We start from the raw sequence: 9,574 nt of genomic DNA on the forward strand, positions 1-9,574 counted from the left end.
TTCTTTCTCGCTTGCTTATCTCTTTGCCTTTCGATTTCGATCTTTCTATCAGTAAGAGTAAGCCTGCTTCGCTTCTCTAATCGCTAAGCCCTATACAGTTGGAGCGGTGCACTTCCTTGATCTTATCTTCTGTGTGAAAACCATATTGCTCGGTTTCTGGACAAAAGGGCTTTCGTCTCCGGCTAACGATTCAAAAGCAGCGAGCACGCATTCGTTCATCTTGAGTTCAGTGTGGTATACTCAAAGCGAGCACGAGTCTAGTTATCTTGATTAAAAGCGGGGATATGGGACTATTGATGACGGGATTCGAGATGTTGGCTTAGACGTCTCACAATGAGGTTGTAACCCAGTCTCTTACCCAAGCACTTGAGAATCAGTGATTTCCTGCAAGGCTGCCTCTGTTTCCGTGGATAAAGAAAGAATAGAATAGCCCTGGTCTCATTCCCTATCAAGCGCCCTTCTCTATCTCCTGCTGATGCTAAGGTTAGAGCAGCTCCGCCCTTTCCTGGAATCACTCTCTATGGGCTAGTAAGAAGGCGTGTTCAAGCTCTCTTATAGATGGAAGCGAATGCGCTCTTTTTGGACAGCTTTTCAATAGAACATAGAGCTCTGCCCTTCTGGCTGTTCTAACGAGGAAAGTTCACAGCCTTAATCCATCCCTTAAACGGAACTGTTAATCATAGAGCTGGAGTCTTTCTGTCCGCTAGTCAGGAATGGAATCGGACGCTACGAATACGATGAATGGGGGGCGTTAGACAAATAAATAGGGCACTACTAGGCCTTAGTGGCTTAGGACATTAGCTGTAAGACTTCCAAGACTAGAGCTCTGAAACCCTTTTCTTATTCTTAGTTCTCCTACCCCCTTGGTTTACCTATCTCAATAAAGTGTATGATTGGTTCGAAGAACGTCTTGAAATTCAGGCGATTGCAGATGATATAACTAGCAAATACGTTCCTCCTCATGTCAACTTTATTGTGACGGAGGAATTACGCTTACTTGTTTTTTAGTACAAGTAGCTACGGGGTTTGCTATGACTTTTGACTACCGTCCGACCGTGACTGAGGCTTTTGCTTCTGTTCAATATATAATGACGGAAGCTAATTTTGGTTGGTTAATCCGATCAGTTCATAGATGGTCGGCAAGTATGATGGTCTTAATGATGATCCTGCACGTATTTCGCGTGTATCTTACTGGTGGATTTAAAAAACCTCGTGAATTGACTTTTGGGTTACAGGTGTGGTTCTGGCTGTATTGACCGCATCCTTTGGTGTAACTGGTTATTCCTTACCTCGGGACCAAATTGGTTATTGGGCAGTCAAAATTGTAACAGGTGTACCGGAAGCTATTCCAGTAATAGGGTCGCCTTTGGTAGAGTTATTACGCGGAAGTGCTAGTGTGGGACAATCTACCTTGACTCGTTTTTATAGTTTACACACTTTTGTATTACCTCTTCTTACTGCCGTATTTATGTTAATGCACTTCCCAATGATACGTAAGCAAGGCATTTCTGGTCCTTTATAGAGAATAGAAATCATAGATTTGTAATTAGTTATTTATGATTACTCGGGGGAGGAAGAAGAGTATTTCATTGCTGCAAATATGGATTATTGAAAAATCAGACATGTATTTGGCTCCACGAAATTTGATTCGTGATTTTTCAGAAGGGAATTCTTCGAAGAGAAAATGGATTATGGGAGTGTGTGACTTGAACTATTGATTGGGCCGTGTAGATATATATATGTCTTTTTATCTGCCACATTGGGATTCACAACCAAATGTGTCTTTATTCCAACCACCGCGAAAGCTCCATACAGAGGGGTAGGCTGGTTCGCTTGAAGAGAATCTTTTCTATGATCAGACTTGACCATGTCGTGCATGACCAGGCTCCATAAGATCCAGTAGAATAGGTGATATATATGGCATAATACAGATTATGTTTTATCTATTTCACTTACTTAATAGTATGAAAATGCATTCATTTCCTCTGCATTGACTCGATTTATGATACTATCGGAGTGAAACAAGGGATCTAAAGAAGAACATAGGCGTTACTCTATTAGTAACAAGTAAATCCTTTGGATGTCAAAAGTATCAATAAACAACTTCCCTCAGATGGAGAAGATTGAGATTTCCGTATCGGAATCTTCTCCATCTGAACTACATACCTACAAAAGGGCCATACGTAGACAGAATGTCAATAAAGTAAGTACTGGCAGTGCCATGACTAATGAGATCTAAATAGATTTTGTTTAGTCCGAGAATTTGTTCTTGCAAAGACTCGTCTATAATAAAGACATTTTCTACTATGTGTTTGAAATCTAGTTCCTCAGGTAATTGTAGATTTCCATTTGTTTCACTATAATCTTTCCAAAGCACCTCACGTTTTGATTGGGTTTTTTGTTTGCATTTTGATAGCTCCAATTCGTGCATTTGAAAATAGTATTTCGTTCCATAACCTGCCCAGCTCTAACGGCACCAAAAATAGCTATCGAAAGAATGAGTGCGATCCCAAGTGTAGTGATCTTATCCGAAACAAATAGATCCATCCGAGTTTTTTCTTTTTTTTTGGAAGGTACAAGAAAGACATAAGTGGGGCCTCACCATTTCCGTGAGAGATCCGATCTCAGTTGTTTTAAACTTCATCTCCGGTAGGGCTCTTGGAGGAAATTGGATCCAGGTTGGTTTCCCAACCCAACGGATCGTAACCTTAGGGCGACTCTCAATTAAGTCACCCCCTCTCGATTCAAGTAGAAGGCAACTGCATTAACAACCTCGATTCCTGTGCCGCTTCTTCCCCGTTTCCTTCTCTTTCTCTTACTATTTTGATAGAGGAGACTGCCCACACTTCACACCAACAGAATCTCGAAAAAGAAAAAGAGTGGAATTTGAATAGCCAGTAAATGCGTGATCAAGTCGGATAGCATTTCTCTACGCGTTGATCCGACCTATCTTATGCAATTTCTAGTTTGCTCGAGTTACCTTGCAAAAAAGGGTTATTTCAAACACCGTCTACTCTACACACCAACAAAGACCTATAGCGTCTTCTCTGTGCTTGGAATTAGTACATAGAGCGGCTATGAGTAGGAGCTTGAAGCCTACCCGCAGTTGATGGTCTTGTTGGAATATGCGCTGTTCTCGACTCCGATGCTATTTCATCCGTTTTCGATTGTTTAAGTCCTTACCGGGCGAAAGGCATAAAAGAAAGAATGAATAGCAGGCGCAAGCTCAAGGCGAGACAGAACAAAGAGTACAGTAAGCGATCGAAAGCTGGATTCACAGGCAAACCAGACTGACTTACCACAGACAGTAGGGCAGATAATTTCTTTTATAAAAGGTTTGAAGACGCCCTATAGGGAGAGCGGGAGGAGGACGTTGATCGAGCTTTTCCATGCCTAGTCCCAGTTTCGGTTAAAGACCCAGAGCGGGCTACGGATCTATACCAAGCCCGTTACGCCATAATTCATTGAGGTTGATCCCGAAGTTACGTTCGAGACCGTATAGCAGTAGTCTCTATTTATTCACCCCAAGAATGAACGAGACTTTGTTTCACGGGATGGATTTCATTAACACGTCTCGACCAGAAATGGTCTTCGCAAGCATACCGCTTTCTGTTCAAGAATCGGTAGCGGTTTTAAGGAAGACTACCGAGCTCCACGATAAGATAAGCGCCTATCATCTCTATGCGAATTCTGACTTTCGCTTTTCGTCTTTGATTAGTATTAGCGAAAGCTCGCTCGACTTAATATAATAATAGCTGTCTTACTCGACTTGCTTACTAGCTGCCTTTCTGACTAATATCATAATTGGACTTGTGAATTTCGAGTTCTAAACTGAGTACACTAGGAGAACTTTTCCTCTTGTTTCCTTTTTATGAACACGGAATGATCAGCATTCCTTCTCTGGAAACCCATCGATCTTCGTCATAACCAAACTTCATATCTCGAACCAAGCCCGAGGAGCCGAGGAGAGATATATATGAGACCATATATCGCCTTTTTTCACCTGAAAACTTTCCCTTCCTCCCCCTGAGCTCGAAACCCTGGTGGAGGACGAATAGAAATTCGTGGAGGTCTCCATGAAGAAAGGCCTTTTTGACATCGAGCTGATGCAGTGACCAAGATCTGTTAGCTGCAACTGACAGAATGACTCGTATGGAATTTTTTTGAGTTTGGCCACAGGAGCAAACGTCTCGAGATAATCGATGCCATAGGTTTGTGTGAAACCTTTCGCCACAAGACGTCTCGATAGAGCCATCAGCTTTGTGTTTCAGGGTATATACCCACCCGCAAGCCAACCGTACGTTTGCCTCTTGGTAACGTGATCAGTTCCCAAGTGTCGTTCTTCTTTAGAGCCTCCATTTCTTCTATCATAGCTTTCTTCCACTGAGGATGATTGAGGGCTTCTTTCAGGAGGGTATCTTATCGCTGAAACGAAAGCTTTCAAGTCAGACCATAGAAAATCAGTCCTGAACTCCAGAACGAAGGGGATAGATTGAATACTGAAATCGTGTTTCACTACTGAAAGACTGAAATTAGCCGAGATCATAGAACTATTTATGAGGATGTGACTATAGTCAAAAATAGGAGAATAAAAAAAGCACACGTTGGTAGGGTTTATAGCAAGACCTGGGAGGAGTATCTGAAACACGTAGAGACTGTTCTAGAAGCTCTGCGTGAGCACCAGCTTCAAGCCCATACGGAGTTGTGGAATTTCAACCAGATTTGGAGGATGGAGGATGCTGATTTGAATGGGGAGCCTTAAAATCAGATCTATTCGGCTTTCGCAGGTAGGCAGCTTTCCAGCCCATCTTTATATGTTCATTTTGATGAAACTCATGCTAAACTAAAAAAGAAAGAAGAGAAAGAACTTGGAGTTGGCGCCTACATAACAGGTTGCTTGCTTACCAAGCCATCCTGCTTCGCTCCTCCAGTTCGATTATGATTCTTGACTTTACTTATTATTATAAAAACGACTCACTATCAAAATGAAAGACGATCGATTATCTACCCAAGAAGATAGAGAGTCCCACATACGAGAAAAGGTCACAAATAGAGTTAAACCAAGTAACATTGCAAAGGCATAATGATAGTAGGGTCGGGATATCCCCGCCCTCCGAACCGGACGTGAAGGTCTCCCCTCATCCGGCTCTCTGCAGGGGAATCTCCACTCACTGCTTCCCCTAATATCCTCCCTTTACCACATCATGGGGGTTTACAGGAGATCCCAGAGGCTCGCTCGGAAAGGCTGCTATACCATACCTTTTGACTCAACTCGACTGACGTAGTCACTAGACTCACTATAGTAGTCCGTCCGGCTGCTCTTGCTGAAATCATTACTCTGAATTCTCCCGTGCTCTAGCAATTGCGCTCCCTAGACCACTACCATGTAGTTAGGTAGGGACAATCAATCCGTAGTGACGGGAATCTAGGAATGAATGGGGATCCCTATCAATATCAAAATGAAGAATATTTAGAGTTTTCTCCCTTTCTCTCACTCAATAGATGTATCTGGTCTGATACGGCTTAGTAAAGCAATACGAGACGATGGAATGCAATGGGATGGATGGTAGAGGGCTGCCTGCGCCCAAAAGCGATGATTCACTTGTCCCCTTGTCCATAGGGACCTCGTGGCATACAACCGAAACGACTCCCACTAGATAGCCGCCCCTTTCTCTCTTTTTACAGCCTCGTGGACGGACGAAAGAAGGGAAGTTACAGAACGGGGCTGTGAAGGCTCGCGAAGTAGACAGCAAACAACAGCTTTTCAGCCCCCTAACCTTGTATATTATTCTAGCGCTAGGCTAGCGCGCCCCTTTCTCTAATAAGAAGGTCAGCTTTGAAGCTGTCCGCTATACTATACTAGTTGTAGGGCGGCGGGAGCTTTAATAATGAAATATCAAGTAAAGGGGACTCCATCATGATCTTACGAATCTAAAGATCTCAAAATAGAAGAACGAGCTCTTTTGCTCGCCCCTATCTCTAAAGGGGCGTAAGCACTTCACTTGATAGGGGATGGGATTCATTCACTTGCATTACTGCTAGCACTACAAAAAGCTCCGGTCTTAACGCCCTTACTACTGCTGTGCAGCCTTTCCTCGGGTTCGTAGAGTCGGGTTTCCCGTTTACCCACAACGGAGGAGCCGCCCCCACCAGGCAGGCGGCCACGGGTCATAACGCACTCTTCGCACAACAAATCCACTTTGAAGTTGACTTATTCGCTCGGCCAATCGTCGGAATGTGTACGAGATACCATAGGGGCCCAATATCTCAATAGCACCTTTGTCTAAAGCTTCGAATGAGACTGAATATCCGAAACGCAGGAACGATCTGACTAGAAAGTCATTCAAAACTTGATCGAAGAACCAGCGTTTATTGAAGAAGCTATAGAGTCGATTACAAAAAGTACTAGTTTGAAAGGCTCGTTGGAATTGATCCGCTACGGGATTTACATTATACGCAACAGAAGCACCTGAAGTACTAAACAGAATAGGTATTAGTTTGGTAATGGTTGGAGCAGCAAACTCGGATTCGGCAAGAATCTCATTTTTTGGTAGTACGAAGGGGGAATTGGCCCAAAAATTGGATAGGGGTCAAGACGCAGTCGGGCGCCGGCGGCTGACTCAAGTGCCCCCCGAACCGCGCGAAATGGTCGCCTATTACACGGCTCACTAACTCTGCCTGGGGTGGGGGTACCTATTATTCGTCGGCGGTCCGGCGCACCCCTACTTAAAGGATGCTGCTTAATTACGAAGGAAATTCTTTCTTCATCGTGAGAGTTCCCTTTCGTTAAGTGCATCGAGCCAGGAGTGGACATCATCATCATCTGCAGACAAATCCAGATCCTGTTTCATCATTAGCTTAGCTAAAGTGGAATAGTATGACAGGCTTTCCGGAAAATGAAACGAAACCCGCTTGATCGATATGAAAAACATGCGCTCAAAAAGACCTCCTACACCCCCCTCGCCAAGTGATCGAGTTTAGTCAGAATTTGCTCTAGAAGTTGCTCCCGCTCCGGACTGACTTCCTGGAAAGATAGGATTGGGCAATTCCGCCGGTTCTGGAGCTGACCTTCTTATTAGAGAAAGGGGAAAGGGCTTTTTTTTATAGAGGTTGAGTAAGGGGGGCGGAGCTTGAGGCTTCTCAGCCGCAGGAACAGGGAACGAATCCTCCAAAAATGGAATGAGTTCGCAATGACTACCACAATCAAGCCGCCCCCTCATCACTTACCGCTATTTTTTCTTGGGGGGAGTTCACAATGTTTTTTCTGGCGTTCCTTTCTATTGATGAAGAGGTGACCTCGTGCTCTTCAAGAAATGAAGGCAAAGGCCCCCCCGAGCCCGAGTTTACCGGGGATCTTAGAGGGGCACCCAATCAAGGCCGCCACCCTCGCCCTTTAGAGATAGGGGCGCAACAAAAAGTCTTCAAAAAAAGGCGCCGTTGGAGAATGAAAAAAAAAACTTTCTCAACAAGAATGCATCAACAAAACTGCCCTTCCATATAGATCGTCGTCGCATGAACTTTGTCAAGAAATTCCGGGACTTCCTATTGATCTTGATTAGTTCCAGCTTGTTGAGAGTTCTCTTTTCTTTCTATTTCTAGACCGGACCCTTTTTTAGACCGTCTCCTGAAACACCTGCTTATCCCGCATGTGCTTTCGGAGCCCCCCACTCATTCAATCACTTGCTTGTGATTGCAGCCATTCCCCGAAAAGGGAGAGACGAGGGAATCGTCTGCTCCCGTTTATGTGACGAACCGAACAACCATCGTTAGGTCCCGAATTCAGCGAACCACCGGATCCAGACCAAGATCTGATCTCCATTACGTGGTACGATATATCTATCGATCCAAAGAACTGACTTTCAGTTGTAAGTCATCCATTCTGCTCCTATCTAAAGTGATGCTAGGTTGCTTCACCTTCACCCTTCACAAAGACAGGTGCAGGTGCGCTTCGCTCGGCCACATGATGAACATGTTTTGAGCTAACTGCATGTCGAGCGCTTAAGCGGAGCTTGTGGTCACTCGTTCCTCGCTTGTTCCAATCCTAGTAAAGAGCCTCAGATCCGATTCTACACTACATATGATATTCCATTCCGGCCCTTACTAGCTCTTCGCTTGGTTGTACAAAGAGCATGCCCGAGGGGGCTACTACGCTCACCGCGCACTTGCATCACCACCAGAGCTTCGCTACCGCTTCGCCCAGCTCCTACGCCTACCACGAACGTCGAATCATCACGTGGCTGCTAAAGCAAGCTAAGCTTCACACGGCCGCCAAAAGACCCTCTCACGGCCGAAGGATCCGCAACACGTTGGAGAGCTTTTAGATCCAGCCCTAAAACGCCCATTCTCAACGAGTTCCGAAGTGATCCTCATTCTCACCGCTGCCTTCTTAAGCCGAAAGAAAGCCGGGCAAGAATCTCGGTAGTACGAAGGGGAAGCAGAATCGTATCTGGCAGTGGTTCTTCGGATCGATCACAGATTCTCGGCCCCGTCGTTTGGCTTCCACTCCAGTTGACCTCTCTTGTTCTCCTCTAGCTTCAAAGCCTTTCATTAGACGCATTGAGCTCTATTCTATTACATCTCTTTTCTTGGAAAGAAGTAGATCTCACTGCTTAGCAAGTGTCTCCACTCGGATTATGCTGGTGCCTTGAGAATGCTGACTGGAGTATGCTAGGATTGGAAGCTAATTAAACTAGAACCTCTTTCTTGTCTTTCTTTTCCTTAAGGATTCAATTTCTTAACGCAATTCAGTATTTAGATCCTAATACTAGAGTAATGGAGTGACTAAGCCAGCCCATCTCCACCAGTCTTGACACAAATGGGCTTTCTGAAAGCACTGTGGGGAAGGGAAGTCTGAGGGGAGTCTTGGTAGCGAGTCTAAGAGCATTTAAGCTAAGAAATTTCTTCCTTTTTGGTGACACGGCCTTCGGTGAGGAACGAAGTAGCTCGACTGAAAGGAGAGGGACGAGACTTTCTATCGCTTGCGCTTGCTTTTCACTCGAAAGACAACGGTCTCTCTCTTCTATAAATATAAAGCGAAGCAAAGCCGCATGGCGCTTCAGTGAAGAAAGCTCAATAAACACAGACGAACACGATGCAGGGCATAGCATAAATGAGACCGCTGATCATTTCATAAAACATATATGCTTGACCTTTCTCGATGCTTTTTTTGGGGTGACTCACCAACCGACCCAGCAGTGATCGATGACAGAATGGTACGAACAAATCCAATGACTTGGATTTGGTAGTTCTCCATTTTCTTTTCTCTTTACCCCTTTTGATATCTTTCTAAATGGGTGTGCACCTCCAGATGGGCAGGGGCCGGCCTCCCACTCTCTTATGCAGCATTTATTAGCTTAGCTGAGTTGGGTGGATCGTGCAATAAGCCTCTCTCGACCCTCCCTTTCTCATACGTCTTTATGAAAGCCTCTCGCCTTTCGAGAGATCCGGTCCATCATCAACTCAGTCAGATCTTCTTGTTTGCTTGCTTTTCTTAGGCGAACTTTAACGGATTTGATCGGCATTTCGTGCCTGCTGCCCTGCGGAATTCGACCTTTTATCAGCAGGTTGGGTAGCG

General features: G+C 44.8%; 1 pseudogene across 1 annotated transcript in view; it reads right to left on the minus strand.

Moving 5' to 3' along the window:
• Positions 1 to 9,574, minus strand: part of LOC150031535 (NADH dehydrogenase [ubiquinone] iron-sulfur protein 2-like) — a 58,790-nt pseudogene that overhangs the window by 41,633 nt on the left and 7,583 nt on the right. The window contains exon 4 of the transcript XR_016525747.1: positions 1 to 9,574. This exon is cut by the window's left edge and continues 41,633 nt beyond it; it is cut by the window's right edge and continues 1,603 nt beyond it. The product of XR_016525747.1 is annotated as an NADH dehydrogenase [ubiquinone] iron-sulfur protein 2-like (transcript).

The sequence above is a fragment of the Benincasa hispida genome, unplaced genomic scaffold, assembly GCF_027475165.1.
Source record: "Benincasa hispida cultivar pf3 unplaced genomic scaffold, pf3_genome.v1.1 HicScf1166, whole genome shotgun sequence".
Classification (NCBI taxonomy): domain Eukaryota; kingdom Viridiplantae; phylum Streptophyta; class Magnoliopsida; order Cucurbitales; family Cucurbitaceae; genus Benincasa; species Benincasa hispida.